The following is a 6,867-nucleotide window of genomic DNA, read 5'->3' as shown; positions in this document are numbered from 1 at the left end:
CCACCCCCCCCGCACCCCCCTGCCCCATAGCGCCCCACACCCCCCTGTGCCCCATAGTACCCCCCTGCCCCATAGCGCCCCATATCCCATAGCCCTCCCCGTGCCCCATAGCGCCTCACACGCCCCCCACACTCCCCATAACACCCCTGTGCCCCATAGTGCCCCACACCCCCCCGCACTCCCCTGCCCCATAGCGTCCCATATCCCATAGCCCCCCCATGCCCCATAGCACCCCATACGCCCCCCACATCCCCTACATGCCCCATAGCACCTTCCTGCCCCATAGCGCCCCACATCCCATAACACCCTTGTGCCCTATAGCGCCCCACACTCCTCTGTGCCCCATAGCACCCCACACGCCCCACATACCCTACATGCCCCATAGCACCCCCGTGCCCCACAGCACCCCATAGCGCCCCACAGCCCTCACCCACCCGCTGCTGCTCCACGCCAGCCCCGCCGCTGCCCGACAGCTTTTAAAGATGTGGGGCGGGGAGGGGGGGGGGAGGAGCCTTCACCCCCCAAATTCCTTAGGGGGGGAGGGGGAGAGGAGGGGAGGGGGGGGAAGGATCCCTGCCCCATAGCTGCCCCACAGCTGCCCCATAGCCCCCCAGGAACCCCCCTGCCCTATAACTCCCGTAGCGCGCTGGGTGCTCCGTAGCGCCCCATAAGTGCCCCATAAGTGCCCCACAAGTGCCCCATAGCTGCCCCATAATTGTCCCATAGCTGCCCCACAGCTGCCCCATAAGTGCCCCATAAGTGCTCCATAGCTGCCCCATAAGTCCCCCATAGCTGCCCCATAGCTGCCCCGTAGCTGCCTCATAAGTGCCCCATAAGTGCCCCATGGCTGCCCCACAGCTGCCCCTTAGCTGCCCCATAGCAGCCCAAGGTTGGGGGGGGGGGGGGTCACGGGGGGGGCCCCGCAGCTGCCATGGGGATTTGCGGGGCTCCGGCCTGGCGGGGACTGGGGATTAATGGCAGCGCCCACGCGCCCCACGGCGTCCCCTGGGACTTGGGGGGGGGGGGGGGGGGGGGGGCACGGGATGGGGATGCTGGGGGGGGGCGTCTGTGGGGTGGGGGCTATGAGGAAGGGACATATGGGGCAGGGGCTATGGGGCAGGATCCATGGGGCAGGATATATAGGGTAGGATCTATGGGGCAGGATCCATGGCGCAGGATCTATGGGGCAGGATCTATGGGGCAGGGATTGTCCTGGGGGCCTTATAAGGGGCTGAGCAGGATTTGTGGGGCAGGATCTATGGGGCAGGGACAAAGGGGCAGGATCTATGGGACAGTATCTATGGGGCAGGATCTGTGGGGCAGGATCTATGGGGCAGGATCCCCCTAACACCCCCCCCCACCACCACCCCCGGTGGCGGGGCCGCGGCTATTTCGGGGCCTCGTTATCACCCAGCCCCGCCCCCCCCGGGGGCCACCGCTTTGTCCCCGCTTTGTGCCCGTCATCGGCCCCAGGTGGCACATTCCTGGGGGGGGGGGGGTGGACACAGGGACCCATAGGGACACGCAGGGAACTATAGAACCCCATAGGGACCCACAGGGACCCACAGGGACCCATAGAACCCCATAGGGGACCCATAGAGCCCCACAGAATCCCATAGGGACCCATAGGGGACCCACAGGGAGACCCATAGCGACCCCACAGGGACCCATGGGTGCCTATAGGGACCCATAGAGACCCACAGAACCCCGTAGGGGACCCATAAAGACCCATAGAGACCCAACAGAGACCCATAGGCTGCCAGAGCCCCACTGCGCCCCATAGCAGAGACCCCATGGCAAACACTGAACCCCCTGGAGACCCATAGAACCCCACAACGACCCCATAGAGACCCTATAGAAACCCCATAGAGTCGCACAGAGGTCCCACAGAACTCCACAGCGACCCCATAGGGACCCCATAGGGAACCCATAGCGACCCCACAGGGACCCCATAGGGATCCCGCAGAGCCCCATAGAGACTCCATAAGGACCCCACAGAGACCCCACAGCGACCACATACAGACCCCATAGGGACCCCATAAACCACCCACAAGGACCCCATAGGAGCCCCAGAGGGACCCCATAGAGCACGCACAGGCACCCCATTGGGACCCCATAGAGACCCCATAGGAACCCCTCAGAGACCCCATAGGGACCCCATAGAGCCCCACATCGACCCCATAGAGACCCCATACGGACCTCGTAGGGACCCCATAGGGACTCCTTAGAGATCCACTAGGGACCCATAGGGACCCGCAGAACCCCCTAAAGGCCCTTGAACCCCATAGAGACCCACAGATCCCTATAGAGACCCCATAGGGACCCCATAGAGACCCCATAGGGACCCACAGAGACCCATAAAACCCAATAGGGGACCCCACAGGGACCCATAGGTGCCTATAGGGACCCATAGAGACCCACAGAACCCTGTAGGGGACCCATACAGACCCATAGAGACCCAACAGAGACCCATAGGCTGCCAGAGCCCCACTGCGCCCCATAGCAGAGACCCCATGGCAAACACTGAACCCCCTGGAGACCCATAGAACCCCACAACGACCCCATAGAGACCCCATAGGGACCCCAAAGAGACCCCATAGGGACCCTGTAGGGACCCCATAGAGACCCCATAGGGATCCTATGGCGACCCCATACGGACCCCATAGGGACCCCATGGGGAACCCACAGGGACCCCATAGAGACTCCAAAGGGACCCCATAGCGACACCACAGGGACCCCATAAGGACCCCGCAGAACCCCATACAGACCACATAGCGACCCCATACAGACCCCATAGGGACCCCATAGGGAACCCATAGAGACCACACAAGGACCCCATACGGACCCCCTGGAGACCCCATAGGGACCCCACAGAGACCCCAAAGAGACCCCAGAGGGACACCACAGGGACCCCATAGAGACCCACAGGGACCCCTTAGGGACCCCATAGAGACCCTCTACGGACCCCATAGGGACCCTATAGAGCCCCATAGAGACCTCCACAGAAACCCAATAGGGACCCCACAGAGACCCCATCGGAACGCGATAGGGACCCCACAGGGACCCCATAGCGACCCCTTAGAGACCCCATAGGGACCGCACAGGGACCCCAAAGAGACCCCATAGGGACCCCATAGGGATGCCATAGGGACCTCAAAGAGAACCCATACGGACCCCATAGAGACCCCATAGGGACCCCATAGGGACCCCATAGAGACCCCATAGCGACCCCACAGGGACCCCATAGGGACCCCATAGGGACCCCATAGGAACCCCTCAGAGACCCCATAGAGACCCTACAGGGACCCCATAGGGACCCCACAGGGACCCCATAAGGACCCCACAGAGACCCCATAGCGACCTCATACAGACCCCATAGAAACACCATAGAGCACCCACAAGGACCCCATAGGAGCCCCAGAGGGACCCCACAGGGACCACATAGGGACCCCTTAGGGACCCCATAGAGCACGTACAGGGACCCCATAGGGACCCCTATATGGACCAATTAGGGACCCTGTAGGGACCCCATGGAGACCCCATAGGGACCCCATTGGGACCCCATTGAGACCCCATAGAGACCCTATAGGGACTCCACAGGGAAGCCACAGGGACCCCATAGGGACTCCATAGAGATCCAATAGAGACCCATAGGGACCCGCAGAACCCCCTAAAGGCCCTTGAACCCCATAGAGACGCACAGTCCCTATAGAGACCCCATAGGGACCCACAGAGACCCATAAAACCCAATAGGGGACCCCATAGGGACCCATAGAACCCCATAGGGGACCCATAGAGCCCCACAGAATCCCATAGGGACCCATAGGGGACCCACAGGGAGCCCCATAGGGACCACACGGGGAGCCATAGGTGCCTATAGGGACCCATAGAAAACCACAGAACCCTATAGGGGACCCATACAGACCCATAGAGACCCAACAGAGACCATAGGGTGCCAGAGCCCCACAGCGCCCCATAGCAGAGACCCCATGGCAAACACTGAACCCCCTGGAGACCCATAGAACCCCACAAAGACCCCATAGAGACCCTATAGAAACCCCATAGAGACCCACAGAGGTCCCACAGAACTCCACAGCGACCCCATAGAGCCCCACAGGGACCCCATAGAGACCACATAGCGACCCCATAGGGACCCCATAGGGATCCCATAGGTACCCCATACGGACCCCACAGGGACCATAGGGACCCCATAGAGACCCCCTACGGATCCCATAGGGACTCTATAGAGCCCCATAGGGACCCCTTAGGGACCCCATAGAGACCCCACAGGGACCCCATAGGGACCTAACAGAGACCCCATAGGGACTCCACAGCATCCCACGGGGGCCCGCAGTGCCCCATAGAGACCCCATAGCGAACCCCATAGGGACCCCATAGAGACCCCATAGAGACCCCATAGGGACCCCACAGGGACCCCGTAGCGACCCCATTCAGACGCCATAGGGACCCTATAGAGCCCCCTAGGGACCCCATAGGGACCCCATAGAGGCCCCATAGGGACCCGATAGGGACCCCACAGGGACCTCACAGAGAGCCCAAAGAGACACCATAGGGACCCCATAAAGACCCCATAGAGACCCCATAGAGACCCCACAGCGACACCACAGGGACCCCATAGCGACCCCTTAGAGACCCCATAAGGACCCCACAGGGACCCCATAGGAACCCCACAGAGAATCCATAGGGACCCCATAGAGACCCCATAGGGACCCCATAGAGACCCCACAGGGACCCCATAGCGACCCCATACAGACCCCAAAGTGACCCCATAAGGACCCCACAGAGATCCCATAGCGACCCCATACAGACCCCATAGGGACCCCATAGAGACCCCACAAGGACCCCATAGGGACCCCATAGAGACCCCATAGGGACCCCGTAGGGACCCCATACGGACCCTGTAGGGACCCCATAGATCACGCACAGGGATCCAACAGGGACCCCTATATGGACAAATTAGGGACCCCGTAGGGACCCCATAAAGACCCCATAGGGACCCCACATGGACCCCATAGAGACCCTATAGAAACCCCATAGAGACCCACAGAGGTCCCACAGAACTCCACAGCGACCCCATAGGGACCCCAAAGAGACCCCACAGACAGCCCATAGGGACCTCACAGAGACCCCATTGGGACCCCATTGCAACCCCTTACGGACCCCATACGGAAACCACGGGGACCCTACAGGGACCCCATAGGGACCTCACAGAGTCCAGATAGGGACCCCATAGAGACCCCATAGAGCCCCACAGGGACCCCACAGAGAGCACATAGGGACCCCATAGGGACCCCATAGCGACCCCACAGGGACCCCATAGGGACCCCGCAGAGCCCCATAGAGACCCCATAGCGACCCCATACAGACCCCATAGGGACCCCATAGGTACCCCACAGGGACCCCATAGAGCACCCACATGGTCCCCATAGGGACCCCATAGGGACCCCACAGAGACGCCATAGAGAACCCACAGAGACCCCATAGGGACCCCATAAGGACCCCACAAGGACCCCACAGGGACCCCAAAGCGACCCCATACAGACCCCTTAGAGACCCCATAGGGACCTCACAGAGACCCCATAGAGACCCCATAGGGACCTCATAGGGACCCCATAGAACCCCACAGGGAACCCATAGCAACCCCATAGAGACCCATAGGGACCCCACGGGGACCCCATGGGGACCCCTTAGGGACTCCGCAGAGCCCCATAGAGACCCCATAGGGACCACACAGGTACCCCATAGAGACCCAATTTGGGACCCCATAGGGACCCCATAGAACCCCATAGGGACCCCACTGGGACCCCTTAGCAACCCCATACGGACCCTATAGAGCCCCATAGGGACCCCTATAGGGACCCTGTAGGGACTCCATAGGGACCCCATAGGGACCCCATAGGGACCCCATAGGGACCCTATAGCGACCCCACAGGGACCCCATAGAGACCCCTAGTGACCCCATAGGGACCCCACAGAGACCCCATAGGGACCCCACAGGGACCTCACAGGGATTCCACAGAGACCCCATAGAGACCCCATAGAGACCCCATAGAGACCCCATAGGGACCCCTATAGGGACCCCATAGAGACCCCAAGCTCCAAGGGAGGCTGTGTCAGGGCTGGCCCTCAGGGGGACACTGCAGGAAACTTGCCTCTGACTTGGACTTGTTGAGAGATGGCTTCAATTGTCTCTCAGTGCCTGAGGTTCGTGGGCTCCTCAGCAAAGCCCCCCGAGGGGGGATTCCAATGCCTTGGGCTGGGCGTCTGGTGCTGAGCTGGGCCGGGCTCGTGGGACAGAGAGAGCTCGTGGCAAGAGGGCCCTGGTGCAGAGAGACAGCTGTGCCCAGGAGCAGCTCCTGTGCACAGCGCAGCAGGGCTGGGGGCTCTGACCGCAGGCACCCAGGCAGAAAGGGATTCCAGCAGCCTGCAGGGTGCGGGCAGAGGAGAGCTCAGTGCAGGAGAAACCTTCACAGCCCTGCCCATGGTAAGTCTCTGGCTGCATGACAATGCGAGAGGTTCCTGGAAGGGGCTCCTGGGTCCGGGTCGTCTCTGCCTGGCCAGGAGCTGCCAGGATGTCTCTCGTGGCTTGTGCAGTGTGAAGGAGAAATTGCTGCAGGGCAGCCCTGGGCAGAGGAAGGGGGGGGCAGGGGCTGCCTGCAAAGAGAAGGCACTTTCTGCAGTCTGTGCCTGTTTTTCCTGCTCTGATTCTGGGGCAGGCTCTGTGTTGAGTGGTTGGATTTGCACAGGTGACTGAGCTTCCACTGCGTTGAACTGAGACCTAAGCAGGTTACTGACGAACCTCAGAATATCCCCTCCCTTCTCTCTACTTAGAGACTGCACCAGGGT

Source organism: Anser anser, assembly GCF_964211835.1.
Source record: "Anser anser genome assembly, contig: HAP1_SCAFFOLD_32, whole genome shotgun sequence".
NCBI classification, from domain to species: domain Eukaryota; kingdom Metazoa; phylum Chordata; class Aves; order Anseriformes; family Anatidae; genus Anser; species Anser anser.
This window is presented reverse-complemented; position numbering follows the sequence as displayed.